General features: G+C 55.3%; 1 protein-coding gene across 1 annotated transcript in view; it reads right to left on the reverse strand.

Moving 5' to 3' along the window:
• Positions 1-20,109, reverse strand: part of LOC126455952 (uncharacterized) — a 312,305-nt gene that overhangs the window by 211,098 nt on the left and 81,098 nt on the right. The window lies entirely within an intron of this gene.

Genomic DNA, 20,109 nt, shown 5'->3' on the forward strand with positions numbered 1-20,109 from the left:
TTACTTCAAGTGCAGCTCCGAGCCAGACTCCCTGTAGCATGCATTCCCTCCGCCTGATACATAGCACTACCGAGAGGGAAGACCGTCGTGCTTGGTGTGTGGCCCTGTCGCATCGTACTGTATTGGCAGCAGCAATGTGGCCAGCAGTGACACAACTAACTGCTGCAAGTCGGTTACTTCAAGTGCAGCTCCGAGCCAGACTCCCTGTAGCATGCATTCCCTCCGCCTGATACATAGCACTACCGAGAGGGAAGACCGTCGTGCTTGGTGTGTGGCCCTGTCGCATCGTACTGTATTGGCAGCAGCAATGTGGCTAGCAGTGACACAACTAACTGCTGCAAGTCGGTTACTTCAAGTGCAGCTCCGAGCCAGACTCCCTGTAGCATGCATTCCCTCCGCCTGATACATAGCACTACCGAGAGGGAAGACCGTCGTGCTTGGTGTGTGGCCCTGTCGCATCGTACTGTATTGGCAGCAGCAATGTGGCCAGCAGTGAGACAACTAACTGCTGCAAGTCGGTTACTTCAAGTGCAGCTCCGAGCCAGACTCCCTGTAGCATGCATTCCCTCCGCCTGATACATAGCACTACCGAGAGGGAAGACCGTCGTGCTTGGTGTGTGGCCCTGTTGCATCGTACTGTGTTGGCAGCAGCAATGTGGCCAGCAGTGAGACAACTAACTGCAGCAAGTCGGTTACTTCAAGTGCAGCTCCGAGCCAGACTCCCTGTAGCATGCATTCCCTCCGCCTGATACATAGCACTACCGAGAGGGAAGACCGTCGTGCTTGGTGTGTGGCCCTGTCGCATCGTACTTTATTGGCAGCAGCAATGTGGCCAGCAGTGAGACAACTAACTGCTGCAAGTCGGTTACTTCAAGTGCAGCTCCGAGCCAGACTCCCTGTAGCATGCATTCCCTCCGCCTGATACATAGCACTACCGAGAGGGAAGACCGTCGTGCTTGGTGTGTGGCCCTGTCGCATCGTACTGTATTGGCAGCAGCAATGTGGCCAGCAGTGACACAACTAACTGCTGCAAGTCGGTTACTTCAAGTGCAGCTCCGAGCCAGACTCCCTGTAGCATGCATTCCATCCGGACTGATACATAGCACTACCGAGAGGGAAGACCGTCGTGCTTGGTGTGTGGCCCTGTCGCATCGTACTGTATTGGCAGCAGCAATGTGGCCAGCAGTGACACAACTAACTGCTGCAAGTCGGTTACTTCAAGTGCAGCTCCGAGCCAGACTCCCTGTAGCATGCATTCCCTCCGCCTGATACATAGCACTACCGAGAGGGAAGACCGTCGTGCTTGGTGTGTGGCCCTGTCGCATCGTACTGTATTGGCAGCAGCAATGTGGCCAGCAGTGACGCAACTAACTGCTGCAAGTCGATTACTTCAAGTGCAGCTCCGAGCCAGACTCCCTGTAGCATGCATTCCCTCCGCCTGATACATAGCACTACCGAGAGGGAAGACCGTCGTGCTTGGTGTGTGGCCCTGTCGCATCGTACTGTATTGGCAGCAGCAATGTGGCCAGCAGTGACACAACTAACTGCTGCAAGTCGGTTACTTCAAGTGCAGCTCCGAGCCAGACTCCCTGTAGCATGCATTCCCTCCGCCTGATACATAGCACTACCGAGAGGGAAGACCGTCGTGCTTGATGTGTGGCCCTGTCGCATCGTACTGTATTGGCAGCAGCAATGTGGCCAGCAGTGACACAACTAACTGCTGCAAGTCGGTTACTTCAAGTGCAGCTCCGAGCCAGACTCCCTGTAGCATGCATTCCCTCCGCCTGATACATAGCACTACCGAGAGGGAAGACCGTCGTGCTTGGTGTGTGGCCCTGTCGCATCGTACTGTATTGGCAGCAGCAATGTGGCCAGCAGTGGCACAACTAACTGCTGCAAGTCGATTACTTCAAGTGCAGCTCCGAGCCAGACTCCCTGTAGCATGCATTCCCTCCGCCTGATACATAGCACTACCGAGAGGGAAGACTGTCGTGCTTGGTGTGTGGCCCTGTCGCATCGTACTGTATTGGCAGCAGCAATGTGGCCAGCAGTGAGACAACTAACTGCTGCAAGTCGGTTACTTCAAGTGCAGCTCCGAGCCAGACTCCCTGTAGCATGCATTCCCTCCGCCTGATACATAGCACTACCGAGAGGGAAGACCGTCGTGCTTGGTGTGTAGCCCTGTCGCATCGTACTGTATTGGGAGCAGCAATGTGGCCAGCAGTGACACAACTAACTGCTGCAAGTCGGTTACTTCAAGTGCAGCTCCGAGCCAGACTCCCTGTACCATGCATTCCCTCCGCCTGATACATAGCACTACCGAGAGGGAAGACCGTCGTGCTTGGTGTGTGGCCCTGTCGCATCGTACTGTATTGGCAGCAGCAATGTGGCCAGCAGTGAGACAACTAACTGCTGCAAGTCGGTTACTTCAAGTGCAGCTCCGAGCCAGACTCCCTGTAGCATGCATTCCCTCCGCCTGATACATAGCACTACCGAGAGGGAAGACCGTCGTGCTTGGTGTGTGGCCCTGTCGCATCGTACTGTATAGGCAGCAGCAATGTGGCTAGCAGTGACACAACTAACTGCTGCAAGTCGGTTACTTCAAGTGCAGCTCCGAGGCAGACTCCCTGTAGCATGCATTCCCTCCGCCTGATACATAGCACTACCGAGAGGGAAGACCGTCGTGCTTGGTGTGTGGCCCTGTCGCATCGTACTGTATTGGCAGCAGCAATGTGGCCAGCAGTGACACAACTAACTGCTGCAAGTCGGTTACTTCACGTGCAGCTCCGAGCCAGACTCCCTGTAGCATGCATTCCCTCTGCCTGATACATAGCACTACCGAGAGGGAAGACCGTCGTGCTTGGTGTGTGGCCCTGTCGCATCGTACTGTATTGGCAGCAGCAATGTGGCCAGCAGTGACACAACTAACTGCTGCAAGTCGGTTACTTCAAGTGCAGCTCCGAGCCAGACTCCCTTTAGCATGCATTCCCTCCGCCTGATACATAGCACTACCGAGAGGGAAGACCGTCGTGCTTGGTGTGTGGCCCTGTCGCATCGTACTGAATTGGCAGCAGCAATGTGGCCAGCAGTGAGACAACTAACTGCTGCAAGTCGGTTACTTCAAGTGCAGCTCCGAGCCAGACTCCCTGTAGCATGCACTCCCTCCACCTGATACATAGCACTACCAAGAGGGAAGACCGTCGTGCTTGGTGTGTGGCCCTGTCGCATCGTACTGTATTGGCAGCAGCAATGTGGCCAGCAGTGACACAACTAATTGCTGCAAGTCGGTTACTTCAAGTGTAGCTCCGAGCCAGACTCCCTGTAGCATGCATTCCCTCCGCCTGATACATAGCACTACCGAGAGGGAAGACCGTCGTGCTTGGTGTGTGGCCCTGTCGCATCGTACTGTATTGGCAGCAGCAATGTGGCCAGCAGTGACACAACTAACTGCTGCAAGTCGGTTACTTCAAGTGCAGCTCCGAGCCAGACTCCCTGTAGCATGCATTCCCTCCGCCTGATACATAGCACTACCGAGAGGGAAGACCGTCGTGCTTGGTGTGTGGCCTTGTCGCATCGTACTGTATTGGCAGCAGCAATGTGGCCAGCAGTGAGACAACTAACTGCTGCAAGTCGGTTACTTCAAGTGCAGCTCCGAGCTAGACTCCCTGTAGCATGCATTCCCTCCGCCTGATACATAGCACTACCGAGAGGGAAGACCGTCGTGCTTGGTGTGGGGCCCTGTCGCATTGTACTGTATTGGCAGCAGCAATGTGGCCAGCAGTGACACAACTAACTGCTGCAAGTCGGTTACTTCAAGTGCAGCTCCGAGCCAGACTCCCTGTAGCATGCATTCCCTCCGCCTGATACATAGCACTACCGAGAGGGAAGACCGTCGTGCTTGGTGTGTGGCCCTGTCGCATCGTACTGTATTGGCAGCAGCAATGTGGCCAGCAGTGACACAACTAACTGCTGCAAGTCGGTTACTTCAAGTGCAGCTCCGAGCCAGACTCCCTGTAGCATGCATTCCCTCCGCCTGATACATAGCACTACCGAGAGGGAAGACCGTCGTGCTTGGTGTGTGGCCCTGTCGCATCGTACTGTATTGGCAGCAGCAATGTGGCCAGCAGTGACACAACTAACTGCTGCAAGTCGGTTACTTCAGGTGCAGCTCCGAGCCAGACTCCCTGTAGCATGCATTCCCTCCGCCTGATACATAGCACTACCGAGAGGGAAGACCGTCGTGCTTGGTGTGTGGCCCTGTCGCATCGTACTGTATTGGCAGCAGCAATGTGGCCAGCAGTGAGACAACTAACTGCTGCAAGTCGGTTACTTCAAGTGCAGCTCCGAGCCAGAGTCCCTGTAGCATGCATTCCCTCCGCCTGATACATAGCACTACCGAGAGGGAAGACCGTCGTGCTTGGTGTGTGGCCCTGTCGCATCGTACTGTGTTGGCAGCAGCGATGTGGCCAGCAGTGAGACAACTAACTGCAGCAAGTCGGTTACTTCAAGTGCAGCTCCGAGCCAGACTCCCTGTAGCATGCATTCCCTCCGCCTGATACATAGCACTACCGAGAGGGAAGACCGTCGTGCTTGGTGTGTGGCCCTGTCGCATCGTACTTCATTGGCAGCAGCAATGTGGCCAGCAGTGAGGCAACTAACTGCTGCAAGTCGGTTACTTCAAGTGCAGCTCCGAGCCAGACTCCCTGTAGCATGCATTCCCTCCGCCTGATACATAGCACTACCGAGAGGGAAGACCATCGTGCTTGGTGTGTGGCCCTGTCGCATCGTACTGTATTGGCAGCAGCAATGTGGCCAGCAGTGACACAACTAACTGCTGCAAGTCGGTTACTTCAAGTGCAGCTCCCAGCCAGACTCCCTGTAGCATGCATTCCATACGGACTGATACATAGCACTACCGAGAGGGAAGACCGTCGTGCTTGGTGTGTGGCCCTGTCGCATCGTACTGTATTGGCAGCAGCAATGTGGCCAGCAGTGACACAACTAACTGCTGCAAGTCGGTTACTTCAAGTGCAGCTCCGAGCCAGACTCCCTGTAGCATGCATTCCCTCCGCCTGATACATAGCACTACCGAGAGGGAAGACAGTCGTGCTTGGTGTGTGGCCCTGTCGCATCGTACTGTATTGGCAGCAGCAATGTGGCCAGCAGTGACACAACTAACTGCTGCAAGTCGGTTACTTCAAGTGCAGCTCCGAGCCAGACTCCCTGTAGCAGGCATTCCCTCCGCCTGATACATAGCACTACCGAGAGGGAAGACCGTCGTGCTTGGTGTGTGGCCCTGTCGCATCGTACTGTATTGGCAGCAGCAATGTGGCCAGCAGTGACACAACTAACTGCTGCAAGTCGGTTACTTCAAGTGCAGCTCCGAGCCAGACTCCCTGTAGCATGCATTCCCTCCGCCTGATACACAGCACTACCGAGAGGGAAGACCGTCGTGCTTGGTGTGTGGCCCTGTCGCATCGTACTGTATTGGCAGCAGCAATGTGGCCAGCAGTGACACAACTAACTGCTGCAAGTCGGTTACTTCAAGTGCAGCTCCGAGCCAGACTCCCTGTAGCATGCATTCCCTCCGCCTGATACATAGCACTACCGAGAGGGAATACCGTCGTGCTTGGTGTGTGGCCCTGTCGCATCGTACTGTATTGGCAGCAGCAATGTGGCCAGCAGTGACACAACTAACTGCTGCAAGTCGATTACTTCAAGTGCAGCTCCGAGCCAGATTCCCTGTAGCATGCATTCCCTCCGCCTGATACATAGCACTACCGAGAGGGAAGACCGTCGTGCTTGGTGTGTGGCCCTGTCGCATCGTACTGTATTGGCAGCAGCAATGTGGCCAGCAGTGACACAACTAACTGCTGCAAGTCGGTTACTTCAAGTGCAGCTCCGAGCCAGACTCCCTGTAGCATGCATTCCCTCCGCCTGATACATAGCACTACCGAGAGGGAAGACCGTCGTGCTTGGTGTGTGGCCCTGTCGCATCGTACTGTATTGGCAGCAGCAATGTGGCCAGCAGTGACACAACTAACTGCTGCAAGTTTGTTACTTCAAGTGCAGCTCCGAGCCAGACTCCCTGTAGCATGCATTCCCTCCGCCTGATACATAGCACTACCGAGAGGGAAGACCGTCGTGCTTGGTGTGTGGCCCTGTCGCATCGTTCTGTATTGGCAGCAGCAATGTGGCCAGCAGTGAGATAACTAACTGCTGCAAGTCGGTTACTTCAAGTGCAGCTCCGAGCCAGACTCCCTGTAGCATGCATTCCCTCCGCCTGATACATAGCACTACCGAGAGGGAAGACCGTCGTGCTTGGTGTGGGGCCCTGTCGCATCGTACTGTATTGGCAGCAGCAATGTGGCCAGCAGTGACACAACTAACTGCTGCAAGTCGGTTACTTCAAGTGCAGCTCCGATCCAGACTCCCTGTAGCATGCATTCCCTCCGCCTGATACATAGCACTACCGAGAGGGAAGACCGTCGTGCTTGGTGTGGGGCCCTGTCGCATCGTACTGTATTGGCAGCAGCAATGTGGCCAGCAGTGACACAACTAACTGCTGCAAGTCGGTTACTTCAAGTGCAGCTCCGAGCCAGACTCCCTGTAGCATGCATTCCCTACACCTGATACATAGCACTACCGAGAGGGAAGACCGTCGTGCTTGGTGTGTGGCCCTGTCGCATCGTACTGTATTGGCAGCAGCAATGTGGCCAGCAGTGACACAACTAACTGCTGCAAGTCGGTTACTTCAAGTGCAGCTCCGAGCCAGACTCCCTGTAGCATGCATTCCCTCCGCCTGATACATAGCACTACCGAGAGGGAAGACAGTCGTGCTTGGTGTGTGGCCCTGTCGCATCGTACTGTATTGGCAGCAGCAATGTGGCCAGCAGTGACATAACTAACTGCTGCAAGTCGGTTACTTCACGTGCAGCTCCGAGCCAGACTCCCTGTAGCATGCATTCCCTCCGCCTGATACATAGCACTGCCGAGAGGGAAGACCATCGTGCTTGGTGTGGGGCCCTGTCGCATCGTACTGTATTGGCTGCAGCAATGTGGCCAGCAGTGACACAACTAACTGCTGCAAGTCGGTTACTTCAAGTGCAGCTCCGAGCCAGACTCCCTGTAGCATGCATTCCCTCCGCCTGATACATAGCACTACCGAGAGGGAAGACCGTCGTGCTCGGTGTGTGGCCCTGTCGCATCGTACTGTATTGGCAGCAGCAATGTGGCCAGCAGTGAGACAACTAACTGCTGCAAGTCGGTTACTTCAAGTGCAGCTCCGAGCCAGACTCCCTGTAGCATGCATTCCCTCCACCTGATACATAGCACTACCGAGAGGGAAGACCGTCGTGCTTGGTGTGGGGCCCTGTCGCATCGTACTGTATTGGCAGCAGCAATGTGGCCAGCAGTGAGACAACTAACTGCTGCAAGTCGGTTACTTCAAGTGCAGCTCCGAGCCAGACTCCCTGTAGCATGCATTCCCTCCGCCTGATACATAGCACTACCGAGAGGGATGACCGTCGTACTTGGTGTGGGGCCCTGTCGCATCGTACTGTATTGGCAGCAGCAATGTGGCCAGCAGTGACACAACTAACTGCTGCAAGTCGGTTACTTCAAGTGCAGCTCCGAGCCAGACTCCCTGTAGCATGCATTCCCTCCGCCTCATACATAGCACTACCGAGAGGGAAGACCGTCGTGCTTGGTGTGGGGCCCTGTCGCATCGTACTGTATTGGCAGCAGCAATGTGGCCAGCAGTGACACAACTAACTGCTGCAAGTCGGTTACTTCAAGTGCAGCTCCGAGCCAGACTCCCTGTAGCATGCATTCCCTCCGCCTGATACATAGCACTACCGAGAGGGAAGACCGTCGTGCTTGGTGTGGGGCCCTGTCGCATCGTACTGTATTGGCAGCAGCAATGTGGCCAGCAGTGACACAACTAACTGCTGCAAGTCGGTTACTTCAAGTGCAGCTCCGAGCCAGCCTCCCTGTAGCATGCATTCCCTAGGCCTGATACATAGCACTACCGAGAGGGAAGACCGTCGTGCTTGGTGTGTGGCCCTGTCGCATCGTACTGTATTGGCAGCAGCAATGTGGCCAGCAGTGACACAACTAACTGCTGCAAGTCGGTTACTTCAAGTGCAGCTCCGAGCCAGACTCCCTGTAGCATGCATTCTCTCCGCCTGATACATAGCACTACCGAGAGGGAAGACCGTCGTGCTTGGTGTGGGGCCCTGTCACATCGTACTGTATTGGCAGCAGCAATGTGGCCAGCAGTGGCACAACTAACTGCTGCAGGTCGGTTACTTCAAGTGCAGCTCCGAGCCAGACTCCCTGTAGCATGCATTCCCTCCGCCTGATACATAGCACTACCGAGAGGGAAGACCGTCGTGCTTGGTGTGGGGCCCTGTCGCATCGTACTGTATTGGCAGCAGCAATGTGGCCAGCAGTGACACAACTAACTGCTGCAAGTCGGTTACTTCAAGTGCAGCTCCGAGCCAGACTCCCTGTAGCATGCATTCCCTCCACCTGATACATAGCACTACCGAGAGGGAAGACCGTCGTGCTTGGTGTGGGGCCCTGTCGCATCATACTGTATTGGCAGCAGCAATGTGGCCAGCAGTGAGACAACTAACTGCTGCAAGTCGGTTACTTCAAGTGCAGCTCCGAGCCAGACTCCCTGTAGCATGCATTCCCTCCACCTGATACATAGCACTACCGAGAGGGAAGACCGTCGTGCTTGGTGTGGGGCCCTGTCGCATCGTACTGTATTGGCAGCAGCAATGTGGCCAGCAGTGACCTAACTAACTGCTGCTAGTCGGTTACTTCAAGTGCAGCTCCGAGCCAGACTCCCTGTAGCATGCATTCCCTCCGCCTGATACATAGCACTACCGAGAGGGAAGACCGTCGTGCTTGGTGTGTGGCCCTGTCGCATCGTACTGTATTGGCAGCAGCAATGTGGCCAGCAGTGACACAACTAACTGCTGCAAGTCGGTTACTTCAAGTGCAGCTCCGAGCCAGACTCCCTGTAGCATGCATTCCCTCCGCCTGATACATAGCACTACTGAGAGGGAAGACCGTCGTGCTTGGTGTGGGGCCCTGTCGCATCGTACTGTATTGGCAGCAGCAATGTGGCCAGCAGTGACGCAACTAACTGCTGCAAGTCGGTTACTTCAAGTGCAGCTCCGAGCCAGACTCCCTGAAGCATGCATTCCCTCCGCCTGATACACAGCACTACCGAGAGGGAAGACCGTCGTGCTTGGTGTGGGGCCCTGTCGCATCGTACTGTATTGGCAGCAGCAATATGGCCAGCAGTGACACAACTAACTGCTGCAAGTCGGTTACTTCAAGTGCAGCTCCGAGCCAGACTCCCTGTAGCATGCATTCCCTCCGGACTGATACATAGCACTACCAAGAGGGAAGACTGTCGTGCTTGGTGTGTGGCCCTGTCACATCGTACTGTATTGGCAGCAGCAGTGTGGCCAGCAGTGAGACAACTAACTGCTGCAAGTCGGTTACTTCAAGTGCAGCTCCGAGCCAGACTCCCTGTAGCATGCATTCCCTCCGCCTGATACATAGCACTACCGAGAGGGAAGACCGTCGTGCTTGGTGTGTGGCCCTGTCGCATCGTACTGTATTGGCAGCAGCAATGTGGCCAGCAGTGAGACAACTAACTGCTGCAAGTCGGTTACTTCAAGTGCAGCTCCGAGCCAGACTCCCTGTAGCATGCATTCCCTCCACCTGATACATAGCACTACCGAGAGGGAAGACCGTCGTGCTTGGTGTGGGGCCCTGTCGCATCGTACTGTATTGGCAGCAGCAATGTGGCCAGCAGTGACACAACTAACTGCTGCAAGTCGGTTACTTCAAGTGCAGCTCCGAGCCAGACTCCCTGTAGCATGCATTCCCTCCGCCTGATACATAGCACTACCGAGAGGGAAGACCGTCGTGCTTGGTGTGTGGCCCTGTCGCATCGTACTGTATTGGCAGCAGCAATGTGGCCAGCAGTGAGGCAACTAACTGCTGCAAGTCGGTTACTTCAAGTGCAGCTCCGAGCCAGACTCCCTGTAGCATGCATTCCCTCCGCCTGATACATAGCACTACCGAGAGGGAAGACCGTCGTGCTTGGTGTGGGGCCCTGTCGCATCGTACTGTATTGGCAGCAGCAATGTGGCCAGCAGTGACACAACTAACTGCTGCAAGTCGGTTACTTCAAGTGCAGCTCCGAGCCAGACTCCCTGTAGCATGCATTCCCTACACCTGATACATAGCACTACCGAGAGGGAAGACCGTCGTGCTTGGTGTGTGGCCCTGTCGCATCGTACTGTATTGGCAGCAGCAATGTGGCCAGCAGTGACACAACTAACTGCTGCAAGTCGGTTACTTCAAGTGCAGCTCCGAGCCAGACTCCCTGTAGCATGCATTCCCTCCGCCTGATACATAGCACTACCGAGAGGGAAGACAGTCGTGCTTGGTGTGTGGCCCTGTCGCATCGTACTGTATTGGCAGCAGCAATGTGGCCAGCAGTGACATAACTAACTGCTGCAAGTCGGTTACTTCACGTGCAGCTCCGAGCCAGACTCCCTGTAGCATGCATTCCCTCCGCCTGATACATAGCACTGCCGAGAGGGAAGACCATCGTGCTTGGTGTGGGGCCCTGTCGCATCGTACTGTATTGGCTGCAGCAATGTGGCCAGCAGTGACACAACTAACTGCTGCAAGTCGGTTACTTCAAGTGCAGCTCCGAGCCAGACTCCCTGTAGCATGCATTCCCTCCGCCTGATACATAGCACTACCGAGAGGGAAGACCGTCGTGCTCGGTGTGTGGCCCTGTCGCATCGTACTGTATTGGCAGCAGCAATGTGGCCAGCAGTGAGACAACTAACTGCTGCAAGTCGGTTACTTCAAGTGCAGCTCCGAGCCAGACTCCCTGTAGCATGCATTCCCTCCACCTGATACATAGCACTACCGAGAGGGAAGACCGTCGTGCTTGGTGTGGGGCCCTGTCGCATCGTACTGTATTGGCAGCAGCAATGTGGCCAGCAGTGAGACAACTAACTGCTGCAAGTCGGTTACTTCAAGTGCAGCTCCGAGCCAGACTCCCTGTAGCATGCATTCCCTCCGCCTGATACATAGCACTACCGAGAGGGATGACCGTCGTACTTGGTGTGGGGCCCTGTCGCATCGTACTGTATTGGCAGCAGCAATGTGGCCAGCAGTGACACAACTAACTGCTGCAAGTCGGTTACTTCAAGTGCAGCTCCGAGCCAGACTCCCTGTAGCATGCATTCCCTCCGCCTCATACATAGCACTACCGAGAGGGAAGACCGTCGTGCTTGGTGTGGGGCCCTGTCGCATCGTACTGTATTGGCAGCAGCAATGTGGCCAGCAGTGACACAACTAACTGCTGCAAGTCGGTTACTTCAAGTGCAGCTCCGAGCCAGACTCCCTGTAGCATGCATTCCCTCCGCCTGATACATAGCACTACCGAGAGGGAAGACCGTCGTGCTTGGTGTGGGGCCCTGTCGCATCGTACTGTATTGGCAGCAGCAATGTGGCCAGCAGTGACACAACTAACTGCTGCAAGTCGGTTACTTCAAGTGCAGCTCCGAGCCAGACTCCCTGTAGCATGCATTCTCTCCGCCTGATACATAGCACTACCGAGAGGGAAGACCGTCGTGCTTGGTGTGGGGCCCTGTCACATCGTACTGTATTGGCAGCAGCAATGTGGCCAGCAGTGGCACAACTAACTGCTGCAGGTCGGTTACTTCAAGTGCAGCTCCGAGCCAGACTCCCTGTAGCATGCATTCCCTCCGCCTGATACATAGCACTACCGAGAGGGAAGACCGTCGTGCTTGGTGTGGGGCCCTGTCGCATCGTACTGTATTGGCAGCAGCAATGTGGCCAGCAGTGACACAACTAACTGCTGCAAGTCGGTTACTTCAAGTGCAGCTCCGAGCCAGACTCCCTGTAGCATGCATTCCCTCCACCTGATACATAGCACTACCGAGAGGGAAGACCGTCGTGCTTGGTGTGGGGCCCTGTCGCATCATACTGTATTGGCAGCAGCAATGTGGCCAGCAGTGAGACAACTAACTGCTGCAAGTCGGTTACTTCAAGTGCAGCTCCGAGCCAGACTCCCTGTAGCATGCATTCCCTCCACCTGATACATAGCACTACCGAGAGGGAAGACCGTCGTGCTTGGTGTGGGGCCCTGTCGCATCGTACTGTATTGGCAGCAGCAATGTGGCCAGCAGTGACCTAACTAACTGCTGCTAGTCGGTTACTTCAAGTGCAGCTCCGAGCCAGACTCCCTGTAGCATGCATTCCCTCCGCCTGATACATAGCACTACCGAGAGGGAAGACCGTCGTGCTTGGTGTGTGGCCCTGTCGCATCGTACTGTATTGGCAGCAGCAATGTGGCCAGCAGTGACACAACTAACTGCTGCAAGTCGGTTACTTCAAGTGCAGCTCCGAGCCAGACTCCCTGTAGCATGCATTCCCTCCGCCTGATACATAGCACTACTGAGAGGGAAGACCGTCGTGCTTGGTGTGGGGCCCTGTCGCATCGTACTGTATTGGCAGCAGCAATGTGGCCAGCAGTGACACAACTAACTGCTGCAAGTCGGTTACTTCAAGTGCAGCTCCGAGCCAGACTCCCTGAAGCATGCATTCCCTCCGCCTGATACACAGCACTACCGAGAGGGAAGACCGTCGTGCTTGGTGTGGGGCCCTGTCGCATCGTACTGTATTGGCAGCAGCAATATGGCCAGCAGTGACACAACTAACTGCTGCAAGTCGGTTACTTCAAGTGCAGCTCCGAGCCAGACTCCCTGTAGCATGCATTCCCTCCGGACTGATACATAGCACTACCAAGAGGGAAGACTGTCGTGCTTGGTGTGTGGCCCTGTCACATCGTACTGTATTGGCAGCAGCAGTGTGGCCAGCAGTGAGACAACTAACTGCTGCAAGTCGGTTACTTCAAGTGCAGCTCCGAGCCAGACTCCCTGTAGCATGCATTCCCTCCGCCTGATACATAGCACTACCGAGAGGGAAGACCGTCGTGCTTGGTGTGTGGCCCTGTCGCATCGTACTGTATTGGCAGCAGCAATGTGGCCAGCAGTGAGACAACTAACTGCTGCAAGTCGGTTACTTCAAGTGCAGCTCCGAGCCAGACTCCCTGTAGCATGCATTCCCTCCACCTGATACATAGCACTACCGAGAGGGAAGACCGTCGTGCTTGGTGTGGGGCCCTGTCGCATCGTACTGTATTGGCAGCAGCAATGTGGCCAGCAGTGACACAACTAACTGCTGCAAGTCGGTTACTTCAAGTGCAGCTCCGAGCCAGACTCCCTGTAGCATGCATTCCCTCCGCCTGATACATAGCACTACCGAGAGGGAAGACCGTCGTGCTTGGTGTGTGGCCCTGTCGCATCGTACTGTATTGGCAGCAGCAATGTGGCCAGCAGTGAGGCAACTAACTGCTGCAAGTCGGTTACTTCAAGTGCAGCTCCGAGCCAGACTCCCTGTAGCATGCATTCCCTCCGCCTGATACATAGCACTACCGAGAGGGAAGACCGTCGTGCTTGGTGTGGGGCCCTGTCGCATCGTACTGTATTGGCAGCAGCAATGTGGCCAGCAGTGACACAACTAAATGCTGCAAGTCGGTTACTTCAAGTGCAGCTCCGAGCCAGACTCCCTGTAGCATGCATTCCCTCCGCCTGATACACAGCACTACCGAGAGGGAAGACCGTCGTGCTTGGTGTGGGGCCCTGTCACATCGTACTGTATTGGCAGCAGCAATGTGGCCAGCAGTGACACAACTAACTGCTGCAAGTCGGTTACTTCAAGTGCAGCTCCGAGCCAGACTCCCTGTAGCATGCATTCCCTCCGCCTGATACATAGCACTACAGAGAGGGAAGACTGTCGTGCTTGGTGTGTGGCCCTGTCGCATCGTACTGTATTGGCAGCAGCAGTGTGGCCAGCAGTGAGACAAGTAACTGCTGCAAGTCGGTTACTTCAAGTGCAGCTCCGAGCCAGACTCCCTGTAGCATGCATTCCCTCCGCCTGATACATAGCACTACCGAGAGGGAAGACCGTCGTGCTTGGTGTGTGGCCCTGTCGCATCGTACTGTATTGGCAGCAGCAATGTGGCCAGCAGTGTGACAACTAACTGCTGCAAGTCGGTTACTTCAAGTGCAGCTACGAGCCAGACTCCCTGTAGCATGCATTCCCTCCACCTGATACATAGCACTACCGAGAGGGAAGACCGTCGTGCTTGGTGTGGGGCCCTGTCACATCGTACTGTATTGGCAGCAGCAATGTGGCCAGCAGTGACACAACTAACTGCTGCTAGTCGGTTACTTCAAGTGCAGCTCCGAGCCAGACTCCCTGTAGCATGCATTCCCTCCGCCTGATACATAGCACTACCGAGAGGGAAGACCGTCGTGCTTGGTGTGTGGCCCTGTCGCATCGTACTGTATTGGCAGCAGCAATGTGGCCAGCAGTGACACAACTAACTGCTGCAAGTCGGTTACTTCAAGTGCAGCTCCGAGCCAGACTCCCTGTAGCATGCATTCCCTCCGCCTGATACATAGCACTACTGAGAGGGAAGACCGTCGTGCTTGGTGTGGGGCCCTGTCGCATCGTACTGTATTGGCAGCAGCAATGTGGCCAGCAGTGACACAACTAACTGCTGCAAGTCGGTTACTTCAAGTGCAGCTCCGAGCCAGACTCCCTGTAGCATGCATTCCCTCCGCCTGATACACAGCACTACCGGGAGGGAAGACCGTCGTGCTTGGTGTGGGGCCCTGTCGCATCGTACTGTATTGGCAGCAGCAATATGGCCAGCAGTGACACAACTAACTGCTGCAAGTCGGTTACTTCAAGTGCAGCTCCGAGCCAGACTCCCTGTAGCATGCATTCCCGCCGCCTGATACATAGCACTACCGAGAGGGAAGACTGTCGTGCTTGGTGTGTGGCCCTGTCACATCGTACTGTATTGGCAGCAGCAGTGTGGCCAGCAGTGAGACAACTAACTGCTGCAAGTCGGTTACTTCAAGTGCAGCTCCGAGCCAGACTCCCTGTAGCATGCATTCCCTCCGCCTGATACATAGCACTACCGAGAGGGAAGACCGTCGTGCTTGGTGTGTGGCCCTGTCGCATCGTACTGTATTGGCAGCAGCAATGTGGCCAGCAGTGAGACAACTAACTGCTGCAAGTCGGTTACTTCAAGTGTAGCTCCGAGCCAGACTCCCTGTAGCATGCATTCCCTCCACCTGATACATAGCACTACCGAGAGGGAAGACCGTCGTGGTTGGTGTGGGGCCCTGTCGCATCGTACTGTATTGGCAGCAGCAATGTGGCCAGCAGTGACACAACTAACTGCTGCAAGTCGGTTACTTCAAGTGCAGCTCCGAGCCAGACTCCCTGTAGCATGCATTCCCTCCGCCTGATACATAGCACTACCGAGAGGGAAGACCGTCGTGCTTGGTGTGTGGCCCTGTCGCATCGTACTGTATTGGCAGCAGCAATGTGGCCAGCAGTGAGGCAACTAACTGCTGCAAGTCGGTTACTTCAAGTGCAGCTCCGAGCCAGACTCCCTGTAGCATGCATTCCCTCCGCCTGATACATAGCACTACCGAGAGGGAAGACCGTCGTGCTTGGTGTGGGGCCCTGTCGCATCGTACTGTATTGGCAGCAGCAATGTGGCCAGCAGTGACACAACTAAATGCTGCAAGTCGGTTACTTCAAGTGCAGCTCCGAGCCAGACTCCCTGTAGCATGCATTCCCTCCGCCTGATACACAGCACTACCGAGAGGGAAGACCGTCGTGCTTGGTGTGGGGCCCTGTCACATCGTACTGTATTGGCAGCAGCAATGTGGCCAGCAGTGACACAACTAACTGCTGCAAGTCGGTTACTTCAAGTGCAGCTCCGAGCCAGACTCCCTGTAGCATGCATTCCCTCCGCCTGATACATAGCACTACAGAGAGGGAAGACTGTCGTGCTTGGTGTGTGGCCCTGTCGCATCGTACTGTATTGGCAGCAGCAGTGTGGCCAGCAGTGAGACAAGTAACTGCTGCAAGTCGGTTACTTCAAGTGCAGCTCCGAGCCAGACTCCCTGTAGCATGCATTCCCTCCGCCTGATACATAGCACTACCGAGAGGGAAGACCGTCGTGCTTGGTGTGTGGCCCTGTCGCATCGTACTGTATTGGCAGCAGCAATGTGGCCAGCAGTGAGACAACTAACTGCTGCAAGTCGGTTACTTCAAGTGCAGCTCCGAGCCAGACTCCCTGTAGCATGCATTCCCTCCACCTGATACATAGCACTACCGAGAGGGAAGACCGTCGTGCTTGGTGTGGCTCCCTGTCGCATCGTACTGTATTGGCAGCAGCAATGTGGCCTGCAGTGACACAACTAACTGCTGCAAGTCAGTTACTTCAAGTGCAGCTCCGAGCCAGACTCCCTGTAGCATGCATTCCCTCCGCCTGATACATAGCACTACCGAGAGGGAAGACCGTCGTGCTTGGTGTGTGGCCCTGTCGCATCGTACTGTATTGGCAGCAGCAATGTGGCCAGCAGTGAGACAACTAACTGCTGCAAGTCGGTTACTTCAAGTGCAGCTCCGAGCCAGACTCCCTGTAGCATGCATTCCCTCCGCCTGATACATAGCACTACCGAGAGGGAAGACCGTCGTGCTTGGTGTGGGGCCCTGTCGCATCGTACTGTATTGGCAGCAGCAATGTGGCCAGCAGTGACACAACTAAATGCTGCAAGTCGGTTACTTCAAGTGCAGCTCCGAGCCAGACTCCCTGTAGCATGCATTCCCTCCGCCTGATACATAGCACTACCGAGAGGGAAGACCGTCGTGCTTGGTGTGGGGCCCTGTCACATCGTACTGTATTGGCAGCAGCAATGTGGCCAGCAGTGACACAACTAACTGCTGCAAGTCGGTTACTTCAAGTGCAGCTCCGAGCCAGACTCCTTGTAGCATGCATTCCCTCCGCCTGATACATAGCACTACCGAGAGGGAAGACCGTCGTGCTTGGTGTGTGGCCCTGTCGCATCGTACTGTATTGGCAGCAGCAATGTGGCCAGCAGTGAGACAACTAACTGCTGCAAGTCGGTTACTTCAAGTGCAGCTCCGAGCCAGACTCCCTGTAGCATGCATTCCCTCCGCCTGATACATAGCACTACCGAGAGGGAAGACCGTCGTGCTTGGTGTGTGGCCCTGTCGCATCGTACTGTATTGGCAGCAGCAATGTGGCCAGCAGTGAGACAACTAACTGCTGCAAGTCGGTTACTTCAAGTGCAGCCCTGAGCCAGACTCCCTGTATCATGCATTCCCTCCGCCTGATACATAGCACTACCGAGAGGGAAGACCGTCGTGCTTGGTGTGTGGCCCTGTCGCATCGTACTGTATTGGCAGCAGCAATGTGGCCAGCAGTGAGACAACTAACTGCTGCAAGTCGGTTACTTCAAGTGCAGCTCCGAGCCAGACTCCCTGTAGCATGCATTCCCTCCGCCTGATACATAGCACTACCGAGAGGGAAGACCGTCGTGCTTGGTGTGGGGCCCTGTCGCATCGTATTGTATTGGCAGCAGCAATGTGGCCAGCAGTGACACAACTAACTGCTGCAAGTCGGTTACTTCAAGTGCAGCTCCGAGCCAGACTCCCTGTAGCATGCATTCCCTCCGCCTGATACATAGCACTACCGAGAGGGAAGACTGTCGTGCTTGGTGTGTGGCCCTGTCGCATCGTACTGTATTGGCAGCAGCAATGTGGCCAGCAGTGACACAACTAACTGCTGCAAGTCGGTTACTTCAAGTGCAGCTCCGAGCCAGACTCCCTGTAGCATGCATTCCATCCGGACTGATACATAGCACTACCGAGAGGGAAGACCGTCGTGCTTGGTGTGTGGCCCTGTCGCATCGTACTGTATTGGCAGCAGCAATGTGGCCAGCAGTGACACAACTAACTGCTGCAAGTCGGTTACTTCAAGTGCAGCTCCGAGCCAGACTTCCTGTAGCATGCATTCCATCCGCCTGATACATAGCACTACCGAGAGGGAAGACCGTCGTGCTTGGTGTGTGGCCCTGTCGCATCGTACTGTATTGGCAGCAGCAATGTGGCCAGCAGTGAGACAACTAACTGCTGCAAGTCGGTTACTTCAAGTGTAGCTCCGAGCCAGACTCCCCGTAGCATGCATTCCCTCCGCCTGATACATAGCACTACCAAGAGGGAAGCCCGTGGTGCTTGGTGTGTGGCCCTGTCGCATCGTACTGTATTGGCAGCAGCAATGTGGCCAGCAGTGAGACAACTAACTGCTGCAAGTCGGTTACTTCAAGTGCAGCTCCGAGCCAGACTCCCTGTAGCATGCATTCCCTCCGCCTCATACATAGCACTACCGAGAGGGAAGACCGTCGTGCTTGGTGTGGGGCCCTGTAGCATCGTACTGTATTTGCAGCTGCCATGTGGCCAGCAGTGAGACAACTAACTGCTGCAAGTCGGTTACTTCAAGTGTAGCTCCGAGCCAGACTCCCTGTAGCATGCATTCCCTCCGCCTGATACATAGCACTACCGAGAGGGAAGACCGTCGTGCTTGGTGTGTGGCCCTGTCGCATCGTACTGTATTGGCAGCAGCAATGTGGCCAGCAGTGACACAACTAACTGCTGCAAGTCGGTTACTTCAAGTGCAGCTCCGAGCCAGACTCCCTGTAGCATGCATTCCCTCCGCCTGATGCATAGCACTACCGAGAGGGAAGACCGTCGTGCTTGGTGTGGGGCCCTGTCGCATCGTACTGTATTGGCAGCAGCAATGTGACCAGCAGTGACGCAACTAACTGCTGCAAGTCGGTTACTTCAAGTGCAGCTCCGAGCCAGACTCCCTGTAGCATGCATTCCATCCGGACTGATACATAGCACTACCGAGAGGGAAGACCGTCGTGCTTGGTGTGTGGCCCTGTCGCATCGTACTGTATTGGCAGCAGCAATGTGGCCAGCAGTGACACAACTAACTGCTGCAAGTCGGTTACTTCAAGTGCAGCTCCGAGCCAGACTCCCTTTAGAATGCATTCCCTCCGGACTGATACATAGCACTACCGAGAGGGAAGACCGTCGTGCTTGGTGTGTGGCCCTGTCGCATCGTACTGTATTGGCAGCAGCAATGTGGCCAGCAGTGACACAACTAACTACTGCAAGTCGGTTACTTCAAGTGCAGCTCCGAGCCAGACTCCCTGTGGCATGCATTCCCTCCGGACTGATACATAGCACTACCGAGAGGGAAGACCGTCGTGCTTGGTGTGTGGCCCTGTCGCATCGTACTGTATTGGCAGCAGCAATGTGGCCAGCAGTGACACAACTAACTGCTGCAAGTCGGTTACTTCAAGTGCAGCTCCGAGCCAGACTCCCTGTAGCATGCATTCCCTCCGGACTGATAGATAGCACTACCGAGAGGGAAGACCGTCGTGCTTGGTGTGTGGCCCTGTCGCATCGTACTGTATTGACAGCAGCAATGTGGCCAGCAGTGACACAACTAACTGCTGCAAGTCGGTTACTTCAAGTGCAGCTCCGAGCCAGACTCCCTGTAGAATGCATTCCCTCCGGACTGATACATAGCACTACCGAGAGGGAAGACCGTCGTGCTTGGTGTGTGGCCCTGGCGCATCGTACTGTATTGGCAGCAGCAATGTGGCCAGCAGTGACACAACTAACTGCTGCAAGTCGGTTACTTCAAGTGCAGCTCCGAGCCAGACTCCCTGTAGCATGCATTCCCTCCGGACTGATACATAGCACTACCGAGAGGGAAGACCGTGGTGCTTGGTGTGTGGCCCTGTCGCATCGTACTGTATTGGCAGCAGCAATGTGGCCAGCAGTGACACAACTAACTGCTGCAAGTCGGTTACTTCAAGTGCAGCTCCGAGCCAGACTCCCTGTAGCATGCATTCCCTCCGGACTGATACATAGCACTACCGAGAGGGAAGACCGTCGTGCTTGGTGTGTGGCCCTGTCGCATCGTACTGTATTGGCAGCAGCAATGTGGCCAGCAGTGACACAACTAACTGCTGCAAGTCGGTTACTTCAAGTGCAGCTCCGAGCCAGACT

The sequence above is a fragment of the Schistocerca serialis genome, chromosome 2 (assembly GCF_023864345.2).
Source record: "Schistocerca serialis cubense isolate TAMUIC-IGC-003099 chromosome 2, iqSchSeri2.2, whole genome shotgun sequence".
Taxonomy (NCBI): Eukaryota; Metazoa; Arthropoda; class Insecta; order Orthoptera; family Acrididae; genus Schistocerca; species Schistocerca serialis.